The sequence below is a fragment of the Alligator sinensis genome, unplaced genomic scaffold, assembly GCF_000455745.1.
Source record: "Alligator sinensis unplaced genomic scaffold, ASM45574v1 scaffold988_1, whole genome shotgun sequence".
In the NCBI taxonomy this organism is placed as follows: Eukaryota; Metazoa; Chordata; order Crocodylia; family Alligatoridae; genus Alligator; species Alligator sinensis.
The window spans coordinates 653,861-677,256 of record NW_005842454.1 but is presented as its reverse complement, the minus strand read 5'-3'; positions in this window follow the sequence as shown (position 1 = coordinate 677,256).

Genomic DNA, 23,396 nt, shown 5'->3' with positions numbered 1-23,396 from the left:
ATATCATCGTGTGCATGATATACAAATTACTGATCTGTGTATGGAGTGTGTGGGTATTGACAATTGATTGTTGTCTAATTTTTGGTGTATAGTGTGTATGTGCTTGAATTGGTGATAGGAATGCATGTGCCTAGACTGGTTTGGATATGTATGCGCCTGAGTTGGTAGTGTGTGTGTGTGTGTGTGTGTGTGTGTATGCACCTAATTTATTTGTGTGCTTGTATATGTGCAATTGTGTCACAGTGTCCTGTCTAACAGTGCGATATTGAGATCCTGGGATTCGGCCCAACCCCAAAGGGCAACAAAGGCAGCATCGGTAGGGGTTAACACAATTATTGCTTCCCTCCTGCCACTGACATGTATGCTGATCAGGCACTGGGCCTTGTCCCGCTCACCCTGCCCTCAGATTCCTAGCTCTTTTACTGTAGGACAAATTAAATAGTTCTGTGGGACAGCTTCCACCCCTGGGCCATGGGCCATAACCATGAAACCCATAGTCTAAATGAAATTATGAAGTTAGGGGTTTCATAGATATAGCCCATGGGAGGAAGCTGGCCCACAGAACCATTTCATTTGTCTTGAAATCCACCTATTAACACAAAGTGAACTATGCCAGGATAGACAACCTTTTGAAATGTCCTTCCTTTTAGCCAGCAAACTAGTGGTTATCTTGGATAGTTCACTTCACGTTAATAGGTGAATAAATTAATACATTGAAAAAAATGTCTGAAAATGTCAAGAAGAAGGAAAAATTCAATAATGGTAATTGTAAGGTACTTACTTACAAATGAAAAATCAAATATAGAAATGCAATTTGAGAAAGAACTGGTTAAATAAAAATACCACACAAAAGAATCAAAGGGGCTATAACAGAACATAAAATGAATATGGTCAATAATGTGGTATAAAAAAAACCAAATCTCATTTGCAGATTAACAAAAGTGATGCAGGCAAAATGTAGTTGGAGAGGTTAAATGTAACCTGATGGTCTTCACAGTTGTTCTTGATAGATTCAGTTACTTTTACAAGGTTTGGCATGATTTGTAGCACTATAGTGCCACATAGCTGTCCATTCACTTTTAAAGCACTTGAAAGGCAGAATTTTATTTCCCTTTCTGTGCCTAAATGTATTTTAGCCATGTACATACACATTTTCGGCTATTACACAACTAGAAAGCTATCATGTTGGGGTACAATGGAAAAGAGAATTCCACTCCAGGTATTACAAACATAATGTGTCTTCATACCCAGCACCAGTAAGCACTGGTAAAGGTTCAACTGGAGTACTATATCCATTTTTGGACACCCACCTTAGGAATGATATGAGTGAATTGAAAATAGTCAAGGGAAGAGTGACAGGAATGACAGAAGATTTTGAAAAATTGAAGGGATAGGGCTTGCTTAGTGATCCATTATTATAGAGGTATCAAAGGTATGGCCATGGACTGGATGCATTCCATGAAGCCCTGTCATCTGGCCCCCTATGCTATCCCTGGGTCTGAGCTGACCTATGTATCAGACTGGATTTGTGCCCAGTGTCCAGGATGCCCCTTGCACCTCCCAATCTGGGATCTGTGCTGCGTGTGGTGTCTGTTCCAACTGGTCCAGGATTTGCACCTTACAAGTCTCACCCAGCCAATGGAGGACATGAGGCAGTCAGGGCCAGCACATGCAGTATGAGTCCCACACTGCTTGGAGTGGGTGGTGTGTGCAGTGAAGCAGTACTGCACTGGGGGCAGGAGTGGGGATGGGAAGGGGATACCACATGCAGCAGAGGTCCTGAAAAGGGTGCAGCACGATTTGCTCTGGCATGCAGGGAGGGGAAGCAAGTCTGTGGGCCCAATATCTGTTGACTGGCCCTGAGCCACTCATTCAACCCATAGGGCCAGATAAGTTTGACTCCCACTCCATTATAACAAAGGAGAGGATAAAATGTGAGGAAAAAATCCTAAATCAATCCCTGGAACATACAATCTAGAAAAGTTAAAGAATTGCTTTATTGGAGGCTTTTAATACAGATTTTAATATAGATAGGACAAACATCTGCCAGGGATCCTTTAAGTATCTCTCATCTTGTCTCAGAGCAGGAAAATGAATGGCATGGCTTTTCTGATCCCTTCCAATATAATATTTCTATGATTTCTCATTGATTTTTCAGTGACAATATTTAGCCAAGAGAGTGAAAATGTATGCCAATACCTGGTAGAAAATAAGCACCCAGTTTCCTTTTTTTCTCTTTTTCTTTATTTTCCTTCTCTTCCCACCCCGTTTTCTGCTTAGAGGTGGTCTGAAACTAGTTCTAATAATTTTGATAATGTATTTCCTGGAATGCACAGTAGCTATTGTCGTGGCCATATCCAGAGTAGTTTTATTGCCATCATTTTAAAAGCAGAACACCCAAAGATCAGAGCATCAGATTTTGCAGGCCCCTGCAGAGACCTTGCATCATCCCTATTGAAAATGGAAGCACTGGCAGCAGATGTTGGTATGCCATTAGCTGTTACAAAACATGATTTTACTCTGAAAAGTGGCTAAATAAAGATGGCTGATTTTTACTTTATAAATTTCCTACCGTGTGTGTGTGTATGTGTGTGTGTACACAATCACCTTGCCATGGTTGCATAATATTTTGCTCTCTTTATTTTGGTTAGCCTTTCAAAGCCAAGACAATTAACAAAGAGTAAATTGGATTCTAGTGCCTCTTGTGTACCATCAACAAAATTGTTTACTGAATGATAATTCCAGGGCTAATCAGCTACAACTGTGTAAATTAAGGCAGTAAGTTTCTATGGATATTACTAAACACATAACTGAATGCAGTGGGTAGCAGAGAATTTCCAAAGGGCAATGGAAAGAAAAAAAAAAAAAGATTTTTAGATGAACTTGTAATAATGGTATTTGTGGGGGAGGTGAGGGAGATTATTTCTTCCTTGTAACTGCATAAAATCTGTTACAGAATTGCTTGACAAATAAATATAAGGGCATATGGTCATAGTCCTTGCTCTGAAGACTTTTTATGCATTTTTTCAGGAGAGTGTTTCATGTAAAAATATATAAGGAGCCTTCAGAATAAGGCCTGCAGTCCAAATCTTCCCTCCTAGCTCTGTGCCTTAACCATGGACTATTAAGTCATGTTCACATTCTGTTCCAATTCATCTCAAGTTCTTTTCTGAAAAGTTTCAGTAGATCAGATGCAACTGCTGCCACCTCAGAACAAACTACAGCACTATAGTTAGAGTACACTTCAGCGAAGTGGGGCCTTGGGTTGAAGAGGCAGATTAGGACGCATGAGTTATCTGCATCCTAAGGGGTATAACCATTAGTCTATTGCAAAAAAAGGCATCACCAACTCATCTCACTGGGCACCTATATATGTGCAGTGAGGCTGCTCTGATGCAATGTAATTACAGTGCATCAGAGCAGACTCGATTAATCAAGTCTGTTGGAGCATGGTAATTAACGTGCTCCAGCAAACTCGAACATCATGTGTATTGGTGTTCTCATGCTTAAAAATGGCAGTGGGGGTGCTTTAACTAAGGCTCATTTGAAAAGCTTTAGTTAAAGGATCCTCGCTGCCATTTTTCAGCATGGGGATTCTGATACATGTGATGCTCCTGGCTCTGTAATTAGAGTGTTTGTCCAAATTCGCTGATGACAGCAAGTTGTGAGGTGAGGTGGACATGATGGAGGGGAGGGACAGAATCCAGCTAGATCTAGACAGGTTACAGAGGTGGGCAGAGGAGAACAGGATAGAATTCAATGCAGACAAGTGCAAGGTACTGCATCTAGTGAGAAGGAACCAGCAACACACCTATAAGCTGGGGAATACCCTTCTTGTCAACACGGTGGAAGAAAGAGATCTTGGAGTCATTGTTGTCTCCATGAGCCGCCAATGCAAGGAAGCAGTCAGTAAGGCTAACTGCACCTTGTCATGCATCTACAGATGCATCACAAGCAGGTCCAGGGAAGTGATCCTTCTATGCGGCACTGATCAGGCCACAGTTGGAGTACTATGTCCAGTTCTGGGAGCTGCACTTCAAGAGGGATATGGCTAGCATTGATAGGGTCCAGAGGAGAGCCACTCGCATGGGCAAGGGGCAGTGGGGCAGGGCCTATGAAGAGAGGCTAAAGGGCCTGAATCCATTAAGCCTCCACAAGAGAAGGTTGAGAGGGGATCTGGTGGCTGTTTACAAACTCACTGGGGGGACCAACAGGAATTGGGGGAGGCTCTTTTCCCCTGGGCACCACCCAGGGTTACTAGGAATAATTGCCACACATTGTTAGAGAAGGTTCAGGCTGGACATCAGGAGACATTACTTTACAGTTAGGGCTTCCAGGCTTTGGAATGGGTTCCCAAGTCAGGTGGTACTCTCTCCTTCCTTGGGGGTCTTCAAGAGGAGACTGGAGAGATATTTGGCTGGGGTGATATGACCCCGGCACCCATTCCTGCCTGAGGCAGGGGGTTGGACCTGATGATCTGTTTAGGTCCCTTCTGACCCTAAGCACTATGATACTATGATACTATGAGTGGCATTTGAAGCCACTCTAATTAAAGTGCTACCCCTCTACACTCCCAGAGAATATGTATACATGCTTACTGTGTTTTAAAAAGAAAGCAAGAGCTGCCACTGAATTTTGTGAGGTCCCTGACCCTGTGGGACCTCACAAAACACGATGACATATGTAAGTGAGAATACCTACTATATCAAGCCCTACAAGGGATTTAGGCAATGAAACTCTACCTTCTAAATCTTAATTAGACTTTAGTATGAAGCAGCCTTGACCTGTGCAGCTCTGAAAAAGCTGAAGCACTTCTGGGAGCATTCAACAGCAGAACCTAAGGCATCTGGGGTACTTTAAAGTGAAAAACTGAGCTACATTTCAAGTTGAGGCATTTCCATGTTTAAGCAGTTGAACAGGTCCTTTCAGAGTTTTGAACTTGAGTTTCTAGTACAGAATTTACTCCCAGCTTCCCCACTTCCAAGTCAGTGGTTTAGCTTCACATTCTTTTAATTTGGTCTACTCTTCCTACATGGCTGAACTGATTTTCATGACTTTCAGGGAAAAATCATGAGCTACAAGTAATGGCATTGGCGATGCATAGGGGGTGCACGCAGGTGCACATGCATCCCCGTGCACCCCCTGAGTTCGGTGGTGCACCCCCTGTGATTGACTGCTGCTGACACTGTCAGCAGCACCTGCAGGTGGTTGGCACTCAACACCCACTCCTCCCCCTGCCGCTGACACCGACGCAGCCACCTGCAGGAGCTCCCAGCTCATTGTCACCATGTCCCCACCACTGACAGTGCTGCCACTGCCTGGGGGCAGTCACCATGCCCCCCTCCCCCCAGCTTCTGGGGGCACACGTTGTCCATGAATAATGGCATTTACCTTTAGTTTTAATTCTTTTATTATTCAAGCATTACTTAATTTTCTGTGGAGGCTTCCCTGTTTCTTATATCAAGTCTAAGTAATGAAGGAAGTTTTCCTCCCTCTCACATTAGCCTTCATTAAAGGCAGAAGATAAATGAGAGTAATTTTTCCCCACCATTTTCTTTTTGACATCTTTGTTTTTATGAGAGGCAAATGTAAAGTATAAATCTTTAACACTCTTGAGCCATAATGGTTTCCTAGAATAATATTACATTTAACATTGGAGAGTTAGGCTCTGTTTAAACATTATAAAAGGTATTATTTGAATGTATAATGGTTGAATTATACAATTTAACTTTTATATAAGGCTATTTATGAGTCTACCTCTTTCTTAGAAATACATAAGCCAAACTTGATTTTCACAATATGACTTATAAGATAGTGTTTTTATTGTGATTCAGCCTATAAAAAGTCACAGCTATATGTCACAGTTTGTCTTGTGAATGACTAAAGAGATCACATAATAGCAGTAGTAAGCAGGAGATAGTCTGGTGTTTAAAGCCAGAAAGGAAAAACTAAGAAGAGAAAACAGAGTAAGTAATGAAAAGGATTAATTCCACTAGAAATTGCCAACAAAACTTTGAGATCGCATGCAGTTATGTTTAAAGATTAATTCAGTCTCTTTAAAAATGTATTTATTTTCCTAAAGCTTAATGTTATTAAGTTCTGTGTCATGAACTAACATAATTCATCCTCAGTACTCAAATCTGCAATGTTTTAATTAGCTTAGTGTATGCAGATGGATACAACATTAATGTGGAGGTACAGTTTCACCCTCTTCTTTTAGTAATGCAGATGTGATATAAAAACACCAGGTGTTCTAATTCTGTTCTTGTGTTAATTAGTCATATACCAAGTTTGAAACATAAAAAATAATAGAGGCCTCTCCTCACCACAAAACATTAGCAGAGATTTATTCTCAGCCTCTGACTATTACAGTGGACATGACTAATGCATAAGAATATAAGAAGTGCCATACTGGATCTGACCAATAATCTATCTAACCCAGCAGCCTTTCTCCAACAGACCACAGGCTCACTAGACTCCAATCTGGGTACATGTGCCCACATCCATTCCCTGCCACTGTTTGCCCAGCCAGGGCAAAGCCACAGCTTGTCCAGGAGGCATGGGGAGGCTGGAGTGGCTTCTGCTGCTGAGCATCGCTTGTCTGAGGCTGTGCAGCAGCACCATCCCATGTGTCACCGCCCTGGATGGGTGAGCAGCAGGAGGGCATAGCCCTGATTCATAGTGCCTTGTGCCCAGCCAGAGTCAGCTGTGCCTGCATCATGCCCCAGCCCTGGCTGGGCAAGTGACAGCTGGGCATAGCCCGCTCCCAGCGCTGCCGCACCCGCGTCCTGTGCCGCCCTCTCCCCACACTGGCTGGACAAGCAGGGGCAGGGCAGAGCAGGACCCTGCTTCCAGCACCTTTCACCACCCATCCAGAGTGCAGCCCAGCCCACCCTGAGCAGATCGGGGGGCACACGCCCACTCCCATACCCTCCTGGACCGGTGGCAAGAGCTGCCAGAGGAGCCACCAGAAGAGCAGCTTCCAGACCGGAGGTGTGTAGCAGCATGTGTTGATGGGAGCACCCTCCCTGAGTCCTGCGCCCCCCTCCCATCCCAGTTGGGCAGCTTGTCCCAGCCCCAGTCCCAATCCCTCTCTCACTGTGGGGGTGTTGATCTGCGCCCCCCGGCCCCTTCTCTCGACACTCCACCCACCACAACAGACTAGCAGTTGGACGAAGCTGTGTCCAGTGTCCTCAAGGACTGATGCCTGTTTAGTCTATAGCTGAATCTCTCTGAATCAATTCAGAGGCTTCTGAATCAATTTGGACCTTTTAATGCGTCTCCTGATTTGGTTCAGATTTGGAGATTCAGCTGCCAAATCAGGCCGAATCTCCTCCGAATCGAATCAGCTACCGAAGCTTCACAAAGCCCTTGTCTCTAATACAGTATTTTAAAGCAGGTTCTAAGGTCCCTGTAGGCATTTAACATTTTTGGATGCTCCTTTAAATATTTTTCTAACTAATTTCCTCATTTACCCCTGTGAACTGTTTGCAAAGTTCCCTGTTTGCTTTCCCCTGTTTGTTTACTCCCCTAGTCACTCAGCTGCTTTGCTTTTGTGTTCTCCTGAGCCTAAGCCTACTCTGCCCCCACCCTCCCCCACCCTGATTAGGGCTTTGTCAGGCCACAAGCAGCAATCATTCCACAAGCAGAACTCACCAAATGCACAGGGCACATGCACAGGGCATAATTATAGGGCACAGGGCATATGCACAGGGCACAAACAACTAACCAAATTTTTACCAAATACATAAACCAACTAAACTCATCAAGCTCACTTTCCAGGAGCAGGATCTGGTGCATGGTGCCTGTCTCCTCTTCTTTTTTTTTCCTCTTGTCCACAGTAAACTGCTTTCAAACTGACACGTGTATTAAAAGGAATGTCCAGTGCATACAATGAGTATGATTAAAGGAATTAAAGATGGTTTAATTATTTTATAAACAAACAAATGAGATTTAAGCATACGTTTTATGCCCTGAAACTACTGTAATACTAATGAAAAGTATTACAAATTCAGAACTTGTGAATTGTGTAATGAACCATAAAACACACAAGAAATAGGGTAATGTTTACTTTCAATGATGCTACAGGGCCAAGAGTGATACTGCATTCAAGGTAACTGTGACTTTTATATAACAGACTTGAATACAATTTATTAAACCTGTCAGACAGACCTACCCCCCCAACTAATGCAGTGATATCAGCATGTCTCCTCTGACCACTGTTTCTGCCAAATTTCCTTTTAAAGATGACAAGAACCTTCAGTTGGAGATCATGCTCATTTTTCAGCAGAGCTGATGCAGTTCCAGGTTTGCTATTCTGTTAAATGTCATTCCTTAGTTATCAGAGTCCAGCCCCAGCATGTCACTGACAGCATCAGCCATCATAGGGCAATTTACTGCATTCAGAATTGCACAGTAAGTTCATATTAATTAACAACAGAGAGAAAAGACACAGTAAACCAGCCAAATCAAATTCATTTTGTTGGCCAGCCATACAATTAAAGCTCAGAAGCATGGCAGACACTCACTTTTGCCCTTCATTTCTGTCCACTGTTTATATCTAAGGTTGGATATTCATTATTCAGTTGATGGAACTTATCTAATTGAAAAACCATTAATCCAACGCATCACATCATGGCATGTTATAACCTTTGTGAAAATAATAGCATATAACATGGTATAATATTGTAAGGTCAGCCACCTTGAATAAGGAATATTTTGGATACCGCCTATGATTATAGAAGGCTAATATCTAATCCTAATTTTTGGCAGGTAAGAGTGAGTAATATGAATAATTCAAAGATAGTTTAAATCCATGAATAATTTTTAACTGTTCTGTGCAACTCTTAAGAATTCACTAGAAGCTTGATTTTTGTTTTTTTTTCTGAGCAAAGCATCAAATGAAATCTCATGGTTATTGTTTTTAAAAGAAATCTGAATTGCAAAGCAAAAGTAAGAATAGAATTATATTTAAACCTTGCAATCTGCAATCACAAAACTATAATTTTAAGATATAATAATGGTTCTAATTTCTATTATTTATTGGTTCTAGAATAGTGCTTCTTAAATCTGTCCTGGCACTAGTGATTTAAATTAAACCGGTGCTTTTGTGCTTCATTTTGTCAGGGATGAAATGCTCAGAAACTAGCAGGATTAAATCCTATATGAGGAAAAGCTGTGGTATCGCAAATACAAAAGGCGTGCGCTTGAGTTTTGTGCCAGCCTTTGTATTCATACAGACATTTGAATGCAGTTGTCACCCTTAAAAGCTCCCTGGATACCTTTGAATTAAGCAAGTGTATTAAATGCTGTTACTTCAGCATTGGAGCATAGGGAGCTACAACGCAATACTTGACACATGGGAGTTACTTTATCTACTTTTGAAAGCAAAAATTGGCAAAATTTTAAAGTTCACCCTTTTATAAAGCCATATATTATAGCAGACAATGTTATGACAGTGTATCGGCAAAAAGGGAATCTACCTTTCTATAGAAGGCTGGCTTGGGTTATGGGAATTTTGCAGCAAGTAGCAGTGCCTAAAACTACAAGATGTGCTAGAGAGGACATGAACAACATGTCCTCAGAGGCCTCTACCCAGACAGAGTCCATGGTTCCAGGTTCCACACAGACGGAGCCTCTGGCTCTTAGCTACAGGGGCTGCCTGGCACTTTGTCTCTGGGGTCCAGGAGGACAGCCATCTCCCCTTGTGAGGTCTGCTCCCTTTTGGGGTCTCTGGCACACCAGCTAGAGAAGCTCCAGGCTGCAGTCCAGAGACTGCATGCCATCAGGGATGGTGAGTGGGAGATAGACTCCTACTTCCAGGCCCTTCACCCCCTGGAGGCGAAGGGTAGACCAAGGTCACCTTCCAGGACAAGGGAGGACTCAGGGACCTCCCATACTGTCTAGCCAGGGGGTTGGACCAAGGTGGTGGGGGCCCCAAAGCCTGCTGCACCAAGGTCCCTACCCTGCTGGAGGTTTGCAACAGGTATGAACCTCTTGCAACCCTAGCATAGCCTGCTAAGCTGCGAGCTCGTGCAGGCAACACAGGCTGAACTGTAGCTACCACCCCCACTCTCCCTAAGACAAAATGCAAAGTGTTTGTCATGGGAGACTCCACCCTGAGGGGGACTGAGGGGACAATCTACTGCTCTGCTCCCTTAGCCCAGGAAGTCTTCTGCTTCCCAGGACCCCGTATCTGAGACATTGTGGAGAAGATCCCTAAACTCCTCTGGCCTACTGACCACTATCCTATGTCCCTTATCCATGTTGGCACAAATGACATGGCTTGGAGCAATCCCAGCCAGGCCATGAAGCGCTGCAGGGATTTGGGAGCAGGGATTAAGGGTTTGGGGGGCGCAAGTGGTGTTTTCCTTGATCCTCCCAGTTGTGGTCTATGGGCTGAGGAGGGAGAGGAGGATTGAGGTAGTTACCCAAAGACTGTGGTGCTGGTGTCATCATGAAGGCTTTGGCTTCTATGACTGCAGTCCACTCTTTGTTGACAGAGGCAGTGAGCTGCTGGGAAGAGATGGCCTCCACCTCTCTCCTCTGGGGAGGAGGCTCTTCTCAGCCAGACTGGCTGGCCTGCTCCACTGGGCTTTAAACTAAGCCCACTGGGAGATGGGGGGACTACCGCCACTGCTGGCTCACTGAACAACACTTTCAAAGCCAGCAGGCACTTAAGGGAGCCCATCCCTGCCCCAGCTCTGGAATGATCTGTGAGCAAGGCAAAGGCCCCCAAAGGGACATTTGTGTGCCTGTACACAAATGTCAGAAGCCTGGGGAATAAACAGGAGGAACTCATCCTCCTTCTTAACGCAAATTATTACGATGTCATGGGAATAATGGAGACCTGGTTGGACTCCACCCATGACTAGGCCACAGGTATAGATGGCTATACCTTGTACAGAAGAAATAAAGTGGACAAAAGGGGTGGAGGTGTAGCTTTCTTTGTCAAGGAAAGCTACATGTCCCTGCAAGCTGATATTGGCACCCAGGGTGGATGACTAGAGACACTCTGGGTTAAAATCCATGGGGAACATGGCACAGGAGACACAATGGTGAGACTTTACTACAGACCTCCTGCCCAGGATCAAGAGCTTGACCAGGAGTTTTCCAGGGAATTGGCTGGTGCTGCACACTCCTGTTGCATGGTTGTTATGGAAGACTTCAACTACCCAAACATCTAGTGGGAAGAGTGCTCGGCCAAATCCTAATGGTTGGAAGCTTTCTCTCACATGTGGATGAGCTCTATCTGACCCAAAAAGTCTATGGGCTGATGAGAGGTGCTACTTGACCTGGCAATGGGGGATGACCTAATAAGTGACCTAATGATCGAAGGGAAGCTGGGTGACAGTGACCATGAGCTGATCACCTTCACCGTGCACTGTAAACCTGGCAAGTCAGGCAGCAATACAGAAGTCCTTGACTTCATGAAAGCTGACTTTGACTAGCTCAGGAGGCTTGTCAGTGAGGCCCTAAGGGACCACGACCCAAAGGTGAGGGGAATTCAAGGTGAGTGGTTGCTCCTCAAGGGAGTAATCCTGGATGCACAAGCAAAGTCTATTCCGTCTTGGAGGAAAAGCAGCAAAAGGACACAGCAGCCCCAATGGCTCTGAAGGGAACTAGTGGACCTCCTGCATCTAAAAAGAAATACCTAAAAAGGTTGAAGGACTGGATCCACCTCCAAGGAGGAATATTCTTCACTGGTCTGGACCTGCAGCAAGCAAACCACGAAAGCCAAGGCTGCGACTGAACTCCAGCTAGCTACAAATATCGAAGACAATAAACAGTCCTTTTTTAGATATGTGGGGAGCTGGAGGAAAAGCTAGGGTAACGTTGGACCCCTGCTTAACCAGATGCGACGACTGACAACTGACACCCAGAAAAAAGCCAACTTGCTAAACGGGTACTTTGCATCGTTTGTTTACCAGTCCCAAGGGATGCTTCTGCCCATTATGGGGCAGGAAGGTCCAGGTGAGGGAGTTTCCTTACCTTTTTTAGATATGTGGGGAGCTGGAGGAAAAGCTAGGGTAACGTTGGACCCCTGCTTAACCAGATGCGACGACTGACAACTGACACCCAGAAAAAAGCCAACTTGCTAAACGGGTACTTTGCATCGTTTGTTTACCAGTCCCAAGGGATGCTTCTGCCCATTATGGGGCAGGAAGGTCCAGGTGAGGGAGTTTCCTTACCTTTCATCAATGCTGACCTTGTGAAAGAACACCTTGAGAGGCTGGATACCTTCAAGTCAGCTGACCCTGACAGTTTACACACCAGGGTACTCAAGCTGCTGGCAAGCATCAGAGCTCAGCCCCTGGCATGGATCTTTGAGAACTCCTAGCACTCTGGTGAAGTGCCTGAAGATTGGAAGAAGGCCAATGTGGTGCCTATCTTCAAGAAAGGGAGGAAAGTAGATCCATCAAACTATAGGCCCATCAGCCAGACCTCTATCCTGGGGACAGTCTTAGAAAATATTATCAAAGAGGCTACTCTTAACAGACTAGCCTACCGATGACACCAAACTTTGGGGTAAAGCTTTGGGTCCACACCTGAGGATAGGAGGGTGATCCAGGCTGACCATGACAGGCTCAGGAAATGGGTGGATGAGAACTTGGTGGTGTTTAACATCAAAAAATACAAGGATCTCCACTTGGGGAAGAAAAACCTGCAGCATACTTATATGCTTGGCAATACTACAATGGCTAGCACTATGGACGAAAAGGACTTGGGGGTCATGACTGACCACAAGATGAACATGAGCCACCATTGTGATGCTGCAGATAGTAAAGTGAGCAAAACGCTGGCTTGAATCCATAGATGCTTCTCAAGCAAATCCCAGGATGTTATTCTCCCATTGTACTTGGCCTTCGTGAGGCCACAGCTGGAGTACTGTGTCAAGTTTTGGGCTCCACAATTCAAAAAGGATGTGGAGAAGCTTCAAAGAGTCACGCACATGATCAGAGGTCAGGAAAACAGATCTTATGAAGAGAGGCTGAGAGCTATGGAACTCTTAAGCCTGGAAAAGTGCAGGCTCAGGGATGATCTGGTGGCCACCTATGTTTATAAAGGGTACTCCCCAGGATCTGGAGGAATGTCTTTTCACCAGAGCACCCCAAGGGATGACAAGATTGAACAGTCACAAACTCCTCCATGAACATTTCAGCCTGAACATAAGGAAGAACTTCTTTACTCTCCAAGCCCCCAAGGTCTGGAATAGACTGCTGCCAGAGGTGGTTCAAGCACCTATCTTGAACGCCTTCTAGAGACATTTGGATGTTTATCTTGCTGGGATCCTATAACCCCTTCTGACTTCCTGCCCATGGGGCAGGGGACTGGACTCGAAGATCTTCTGAGGTCCCTTCCAGCCCTAATGTCTATGAAATCTATGAACAAGTTCCCAAATCACTTGTGAAAAAAAACAACGGTCTGAATTTTTTGGGGGACAATCTGGAAGTCCAAGCTTATATCTCAGGGTCCCCCCAAAGTCCCTGAAGTGCAAGCTTTATATTAAAATGAAAAAAAAAACAACTGGTATGAAATTGGCCAAGAAACCTAAGATGTTCCTGGGACACCAGGCAGGATTGTGCTGCATGTGTTGTAGGACGGTTTACTAGACTGTCTTCATTTCCAAACTGATGCAGCTACATTTGATCTTAGCCTGCAAGAGCCCAAGAACTGCTATATTATGTTGTGTTCCAGTTAGTTAGACTACTTCTAATTCCAGAGGTTCTGTAGTAGGCTTCAAGTCCCAATGGGACCCAGATTTTAGCTGCCCAAAGTGATCATTGGTATTCATTTGTGAATACAATTTTTGTGACTTATTTGTGAATTATGTTTGCTTTTGTGAATCCACTATATTTTGTGTAAAATTTTGCAAGAACAGATACAAAGCAACTGAAATAAAAGAACCTAGTTTAAAATAAGATGAAGTTACTGAGTGACATCCAGTCAGAAACAAGCATACAGAATTTCTTTTGGCTTTGTATTATCTTGTAATCCAGGCATATTAAAAGAACTCTGCAGTGTTATATAAAATAGTTTCTAATCCCTACATTATCCCTAATTATAAAGAACATAAAATGATAAAAATAGTGTTTGACTAATAAAAAAGTAGAATTAACAGTCGTGACAGACTACACACTTTATTGTGATATTTAGGGGTTAACTGTGTTCAAATTATTGCTATAATATTGTGTGACTCAGTTTACCTCTGTAGTATGTGAATGGAGAAGGAGAATTTAAATGCCAGGACAGGCTGTGTGCAGAAGAGAAAAGACTGACATTTAGCATGAGCAATCTTGAATGCCTTTGTTGAAGTATCAACAAATGTGAGATGGCCAACACCAGGAGATGTCATTAGAGATAAACATGATAACTGGAGAGCAGCCTGGCAGATTTTGGGGACAGCAATCCAGAGAGTGAGAGTAAAGTGGAGGATCTCTGCAGGTGCTCTTCGCCGTATGGACTGGAATGAGGATGGAGGGATTACTTAATCCTTTTGTATGGGAAAAAAAACGTTTGGCTCAGTGGCCTTTGCCCCCCCAAAATGCTTTGACTGCAGAAACTATCTGCTGTGCTCCTTGGAACTATAGGTTGCACTGGATCTCCATAACAGAAGCAGAACAGGATGCTAGCTCTGAGAGTCATAGGGATGGAGATCTAGGGAAGGTGAGAGACTGGGGGCCTTGTTTAATGTTCTACTTTGAGCTGCACAAATCGACTTGGTGCTAGCTTGGAGTTTGGGGAGTCATGCCTAGCAGTCTAGAAACCTTCTTTGACTGTCCCCCACCTGCACAGCTGTGACTTGCCACTAAAGGCCTGGTGAGCAGGGAAGTCCCTACCAGCCCTACTTCTTTATGATTCTCTATGTTTTGCCCATCCTTCACCTATCACAGCAGCAGTGTTCTAGACTGCAGGGAAGGGACAGAGGTGCCGGGTCTCTCAAAAGCAAGGCCGAGGGACTCGGGCGGGGGGGGGGAGCAGAGCACTACTGGAGCTGGAGAGCTGAAGCTTGGGGCTTGCTGGGCTGGGGGGTTTCCTATGGGTGGCCATGCTCTCCTCCACTCCCCAGGGCTTGCTGGGGGTGGGGGCACCTGTACAGCCTCAGCACTGGTAGGGAAAAGTGCCCTGAGCCACCACTCCTGGACAAGGGGGATGAAGTCTGGGAGAAATAGAAAAGCTGTGGCTCCAGTCCCTGGGCAATTAAGCAGCCAAGGGTGTGAGAGCCCACAGAACAGGAGGGTAGCGGAGGGGCCATTGAATCCTGATTTACTGGAGGACTTCAATTTTGTGGTATATATGTGCAGAGTTGCCACACATTAATGGAACAGGTGTTGCGTTGTGTGGGTCAAAGATAAACCTGCCCTGGAGTGGTGTAATTCTGAGCTGCATAACATGTATCTTAAGCAACTTAAAGCTGTTAACTTGTGGACAGTCCAGGGGTTAAGAGCTCCCCAAAATTAATGTGTAATGAGGCCCTGAAAGGCTAGGACCTCAGAGTGGGAAAGAACCTGGGGCTCCCTTTTGCTCTCCAAACCAAGCCTAAACTGGCTTCAGGGGACCCTATCAGAGGCCAGAAAAGGTAGCAGTGGTCATGAGCAAGCACTGCCCAGGACACTTTATGACAGCATTGAAATAAAAAATGTCAACATGTCAGTCTCATGACAGAAAGTACTTGTTGCCATCAGAAATGTGGTTTTGGTTGAAAGGAAAAAGTGTATCAGTATAATTTCTGCTTCCTTCCATAGTGCTTTTATATCAGAGAAGCTATTTCCAAAAACTCTTCTGAAAATTCACTTTGAAGATGTTTTATTCCTACTTAGACTTCTCTAGAATTTGCTAGATTAATTAAAACAGGTACTTTAATATAATTATTATTTCTGCTTGTACTTTGGACCAAATCTAATTGTAAATTGCATTATAATTTTGGCTGTATTCAAGCATTATTAGGCATTATTTGACACCATTCCAAATATAAAGTATTATCTTAATTTTAATTCTATATGTAACCCCTACATCTCCCATATGTAACCCCTAAATCAATGGAAGAAGATAATCCCATGGCTAGATTATGTGGAAAAGGGTGGTGGTAATTCAAGGAGTAGCCTCAGAAAGCACTGGTTTCAATCACCATCTGAGACAAAATTTCTTCCTATTTTTTATCCTTTACTGTAAATGAGATTAGTCATTTCCTGGTTATTTCTTGCAATCTGATTTGTATTATCCCACAGTCCATCTATATAACTAAGGCTACGCTCTTTCCTATCACCTATTACTTAGTGGACTAGATATAGGGCTAGCTTCTATTCTTCTTTGTGTGTCCAAATGGCATTTACCCAGACAAATGGCATTTACCCAGCATGTAAGTGCCATTTTCAACACATGCACACAGTCTGAGATTTTTACATTGCCCTTGAAAAAGGCAAGGAGAAAGGCAGCAACCTAATGTTTTAGCCTAACAACCTAAGTGGTTTGGAAACTTACCTAGATGTAAGGCATTCAGGCTCTAGTCCACCCTCACTACAGTTCCAGCTGCCCAGCATTGTGGCCTATTTAGCCGGAAGTTAGGTAGTATCGTAACCCTTTTCCAGCACTCCTTTGGGAGTTGGCTATCACAGGTATCCTTACATACAGTGTTTACTTTATGAGATTATTTATAATACATAGATATTTCCAAAAATGGATTTAATACTGTCATGTTTGGTCTTTATGTATAATTAATGTTAAGCTAATATTCAGTTTCATCATTTTTATGATTGTATGAGCTATGGGGGTGGGGGTTGGTGTGAATGTATTTTTGTATTTTTTGTAATATGACAATCAAATGATGGGACGGTGAGTTTACTGCTAGATTAAGTGTCAAAAAAACCCTCTTTACTGGACAATACCTGTCTGCATATTAATGATTTCTGTATGAATATCTATTAATAAGGAAACTGACAAAACTGTCAAAACCTGGATCAGGGAGTATATCAGGCAATGGCTGATTGCATTTCAAAGGGAGATGCCTCAGTTTGTCCTGACAATGACTAACTGCATTTCAAAAGAGTATCTCATGCTGACAGGGTATGTCTGTTGCTCTTGGATAAAGATTAACTGAGGAAAATATGATTGGAGGTTTATAACAATATTGTTGTCTACCTTGAATATAATTATGAATAGGAAGGACACCTAAAATTATTGTGCTTGTGTACAGAAAGATAATAATACACATGTTCTTGAGAACTGAATACAGCAATAAATATAATGATGAGAGATGCCTTTTGGGGAAACAGGTTATCTAGGCAACCCGCTGTGTCCATGGAGGTATTCCTGTCCCCAGCTAAACTAGCTTATAACAGTCTGGAACAGCAAATTGAGTTCTGGACCCAGGGAAACACACTAAAGGAGTTCATTCAGAAGCAATTTCTAGTTTAAGAATAGGGTTAGATGGTTCTCTTTTATTTCTCTACACATCAATAAATCTTGGTTTCTTTTATTATATAACACATCTTCTGTTTTATGTCACAAAGCCCACTATAATTCAAGGTGTTCATGTGGTGTTTTGCCAGTTTTCATTCATTTGCTTTAGTGATATGGTGAGGGGCTCAGAGCCTGTCTGCCCAGGCTGTGGCCAGCAGCCTGGTGGTATTCCTGCACGTCTCCTGCACATATCCCTGGAGGCTGCAGGAGCAGCTGAGCAGCTGGCCACCCCTAAGTGGCCAGCAGAGTCCTCCTCCAGTTGGCTGCTTTCAGCACCAGTGACTGGGGAGAAGAGGGGGAGAACTGGAGCTTCTCTGACCTATGGACTCAGCCTGGCTCCCAACCAACACCTGCGCCTGCAAACGTTGTGGGGGGATCCACATGGCGGAGAGGCTCCATTTCCTCAGGCTCCTAGCTGCAGCTGGGGAAACGGAGACTCTCTGCCGCATGGACCCAGCCTGTGCAGCTGCTGGGAGAGAGATCCTGGACTTCTTGCTCCATAATCCTCCCTCCCCCAGGCTGAGCTGTGGCATGCATCGGGGTTGGGCAACTGTCGGGACAGAAACTCCCCTTCCTTCACCCCCATGGCCAGGCTGTGCATGGAGCTAGGATTAGAGGTTATCACTGGCTTGGGTCAGTGACAACCAAGGAGGTGAGTCTGACCCGATGCACAGGAGCTTTGCCCAAGGCTAGACTGCAGTCTCATGCAGTGCTGCTTGGGATGGCGGTGATTGCACTCTAGGTTGATACAAACAGAAAGGTTGACACTCTGACAGAAAGTACTTTAATCTAATACCTCATCCATTGAGGGTTAAATTACACTGCAATCTGCCATTTTAAAGTGTTCTAAGGGCTGTGAATGTCTGTTCACTTATGGCCTTATAGTGTGTTCTTCCTGCTTAAAGTGAGATAGGTGTAATGGCTAAATGTGCCTGTTTGTATCTTTATGATTTTTGGACATGAGTTAGTCAAAGAACATGAGGAATGCAAAGGAATTGAGAAAAAGGGAGTAAGCAAAACAGCTAAGTATGTATTTTCATTGTGTTACTAACACAAGAACAACTGTCACTCCAAACACAGGGCTATTGTTGAGATGGGCACCCAAGCTATTATCTGCCTGACATGGATGATCAGCTAGAGGACCTCTAAATGTCCAGGGTTATCTCTGGGCCCACTATTCAGGGCCACTGACTTCCATTCAAGTGGAACATGCCCTTAATGAAAGATTGGCAATCCTGTATCACATTGTCCTCTCGCTGTCTCAGCCAGCCCTCCCCTACCAGGTTTACAGGTAGCTTTTTACCCCACATACTCCTGATCCATCACCCTTGGCTTCTCTTCCATCACACAGTGCTTATCTCTCAGTCTCTATGCTCCACTACTCACATACGCTGAAGGTTTGCGGTACCACTTTGGTTCTCCCTTCCATGGCCGCCTCCACCCCCACTGCTCCTTCCAATGGGCCAAGGACTGCTAGTCTGTGCATTAACTCAGCTCAAACTTAGGGTACCCCTATTGTGGGTTAGGGAGGGGGAGCATTCTTCTTCCAGTCCAAGCACAAATACCAAAAGAAAATAAGGCTTAAGACGTATCTGGCTAATCACAGTACTGCCATTGGTCTTCTCTGTTCAGCTACCATTCATGCTTATTTGCTTTGTATCAGCCCCCACTTTCCCCATTCTTTCACTACCAGGAACCTTCATCCTGCTTAAGGATTCCTTCACCTTCACTCCTTTTCTGTCCTGAGACACAGCTCACATATAGTGAGTGTGTGTCACCTGACCCTGGTACTTCTGCTCCAGATCCTTCAGGGCTGTCTGTACAGGCATCTCATTCCTGCCCCTTCAACTCATGGACCTAGCTGCAGTAAATCCTACATCAAGCAAAAGGGAGTGTACTTATGTGGTGTGGGAGGCAGAGGGAGAGAGATAGTGGAGACAGGGGAAGGAAAAATGGGCAGAGCTCAGTCAAGAGCCAAGGGGTACCCTGAACACCCCACTCCCATCCTCCCCAGTGATGGAGTAGTAGCCCCATTACAGCCTAAAGCACTATTTAGTATTCATCTCTGAAACCAGTGAGACTACCTGGGACCACTCATAGTTTGATGTAAAACTCTCAGATGGCCAAGTGTGTTCTTATTGTTTTTTTTTTTAAGTTTCAGTATTTAATACTTGGCAAACATTGCTTTATGCATGTCATGGTTATGTTAGTGGCACTGGAGCTGGAAAATGGAAGTCCTAAACTGTCAGACTAAAATTCTCAGACTTCATAAGAGAATAAGTTGAAAATATAGGACACCTTTCCACTGTAGTCAAAGGAGGAAGAAGGAGTTTATTTATGGAAAAATAAAATAAAAATATTTATTTATTTTGCAATATAAAATATGAACAATAAAACAGTACTTATACAATATACAGTGCTTGCTAAAAAAACACACACAATAAGATTACCCATTCCATGATCCTACACAAATTTAAAATAGAACATAGTAATGATGATATAAAAGAAAAAAATTAAATGAAACAGTGAACATAAAAACTAAACAGAGTTCTTTTTGATTTTGGCCCTTATTGTTTTTGTAAGAAAGGCAAACACACATAAGGAATATAGGACAGGCTCCAAAGGGTTAGAAAGAAGCCAGATTGTTTTTTTCTTCATTAACCTGTTGTTTAAAATTCCCCATGAATGGAGAGATCCATTTTCTTCTTAGTTCTTCAAAAAACAAACAAGACCACAAGTAATGATTTAAATAATCTATCTCATTCTTCCCACAAGAGCATATTTTATCAAAATAAGGGGTTAGACATGATCTGTCCATGACAAATGTAGATCTCGTAAAAGTGAATCTCAATCTAGTGATGACCTCTTTGCTGCTTGTAGTTTTGCACTACAGACAGGTAGGTTTCCATGTCAAAGGGCTGTTTTTTCAACTACCTGCCTAAGTCATTTATGTTTTTAGCCTTTACGGTAATCCTGATTAAGCATCTGTGATATTCAGATATTATCCACAAGGATACAAGAGATGGCTGGGAAAGAGGATAGAAGGTGCTCAGTAGATCAAGTTATTATTCTTATGTAACAATAGTTCCTGAAGTATTTGTTCATCAAAATCAGAGCATAAAAGTTTACAGAGCATAAGCAATGCAGGAAGACACAAACAAGGAGAGAAAAAGGAAGGACACCAGTGATTTTTACTGTACAGTATGTATCTTGATCAATTGGCCAGAGATATAATAGAAATGATTGAACTTAAATTGTGTTCTACTGTCTGTACTTTCTCTGAAATACAAACTTGAGTCCACTAACAGATTGCCATATATAACAATGTACTTAACTTGTTAGGAAACTCACTTTCACTTGAATTTTCTGAGAACTCTTTCAGACCATCTAGTTTTGTTTTGTTTTTCTCCCTTGTCTTTCAGTGACTTGGGAAGCAACACTCAGAAAGTAGGCAGTAACACAACCCATTCTTCTCTTACACTATATTTATTTCACTGTTTGAAGATGGGTTTTGAATACAACCTCTGTTCTTTATGCCAGCACCATAGTAAAAGTCATACTTATCAATTTTTCTCTTAAAAAATGGATACACTTCTGTTGTCTACAGGAGACTCCCTTAGAACTATCTGTATACTCTTGAAGGGGAAGTTGCTCTTCCTATAATTTCATAGCATGGGGGAAATTTTCCAGAGCTTGTCTTAAAAGATTACTATTTTATCATCATTTTCTGTGCTTGCTTCCCTTGAGCTAACTACTAGTTTTGTAAGCCAGATCAGAAATGCTCTGTTTTATTGAAAAGTTAGACACAGTAAAGATAAAAGTGGTCTTCAAACCTGGCAAATAAATTAAATTAAATAATGTACAGTTTTGACATCAGTTTTACCAAAAGATGTACTAGAATTCCATGTGATAAATCATAAACTGGTGCATATTACTACAAATAGTCTAGACAGCTTGAATGTAAAATTTCACTTCTAAAACCTGTATCATCTGTAAAGCTTTTATGGGCATTACAGTATACTAAAAGCCATAAAATACTAAAAATAGAAATGAAAAAAAATGTGTGTGATGGTTTCACTCATTTTAACCAATTTATTTAACTTAAGTTTCTTGACTTTTGGTGAATGATGCAAGATTAGTGTCTCTCCTAGGTTTGGGATAGAGAAAGATTTGAAGGAAACTCTGGTAAAAAAAGGAGAAACTTTAGCTGCATACAGTGTAATTCTGATGATCTTGACAGCACATGAAAAAGAATAGAAAACATGAAATCAGATAATGTTGCCCAAAATGGCGGGGGCGGGGGAGGAAGGGGTGACAATGAAAACTTATAGCAAGGGGAAGCTCAATTAGATACTATATGTAAATAAAACCGCCATCAAGTTTAGGTTTTTAATTGAAAAACTAGCTATTATAATAGACACTGGTATTAAGCATAGGCATACCACATTTTACGTGGACAATGTTGAATTATTTTATTATATTAATGTGTCTGTAATAGGTAGTGTTACTTAGAAAGCTAGGTAACTACACGTTTTATCATAGAGATTCTCAGGTTTTCAGCAAGTTTCTTAAAATTCAGTCCCTATTTTACCTAGTTCAGATTATTTCCATTTTTTTTCCCCAGAATATAAAGGAATTCACACAGTAGGTATAGAATCCTTGCCTCTTCATAAACTAGTGAAGAATTTTCTGTCATTTCATAGAGCATTCTCTGCTTCTGAGATTCACAGACAAAGGTTGTGCCTTTTGGGGAGGAGGTATATTTTATAGTAATGAAAGGACTTTAAGTTGAAATTCTTCCATCCCAGAAAAGTATATTTTTTCATTGCTTAGGAACATAAACCAACATTTCTGTTGGCATACTGTCTATGCAATCCTTCTCTAGGCTATGTGAAGTCATGCTTACACAGATCTAAAAAAGATCTAAAATGTATTATCAAAGTTTTTTTTTTTTCTTTCCTGGATAAACAAGGGGTAATCTATTCCATGATATTTTTAATGACAGGACCATTTTTTGTGTTAATTTCTTTCACAGTGAGAAAACTATATTTTTATGGCAAACATTCTCCAAAAGCGTAAGGGTGAAATTCAAGAGACACTTTAGGTATCAGAACAGAATTGAAATGCCTAAGTCCTAAAAAGCAATCTAGAATACTGCCCATTAGTGGCCCAAAACCCAATAGACACCTCTGTTTTGGAAAGCAAAGCTCCCTAGACGCTTGAATTTAGATTTAAAACTCTGGTCTTAGCAGTGCAACCCTCTCGGAAGCCCCACTGAGGTCCAAACAAAAACTACACCTAAACTTATCTCAGGGCTCTGCATGCTTTACACACACTGGCAACATTGATTCAGGCACCAGGATGCCAGGAAACTTGGGACCAATTAAGCATCAGGGCATAGCTTCAGAATCAGGGTCACAGAGCCAAGTCTGGGGTTACATTCATCAAGTCAACTGATTTAAATTTACCCTAACTTTGCCCGCCTAGAAGGCAGCAAAGCTGCAAAGCTGCAACTGATGACTGAATTAGGGTGCATCCACAAATGGCACATCTCCACAAGTAGGAACATGCATTTTCCTGGGGACAAATAGCAGCAGCATATTATTTGTGCCACTGCTACTTGTACCTGGCATGTCCCTGCACATGTGTTCTAGTGTGCAGCAAATTACCTCAGGTGGGATAGGGGAGGCTGGGGCCAGTGCCTGAACTGGCCCCAGCAGCCTTACCTAGGATACTGGGGGCCTCCCAGTGCTGCAGCGGTAACAGTCAGGGCATGTGGAGCCTGTCTGGCAGTCAGAGTGTGACTGACTGGCCGGGTTTTGGCCAGCTCATGCTACTGCCATGTGCACTGCATTGGTTTTTTTAGATACCAGGATTTCCCAGTATTTAATTTTGTGAAAGGATTAACATGCAGCACGTGCATTTTGCAGTGCCTC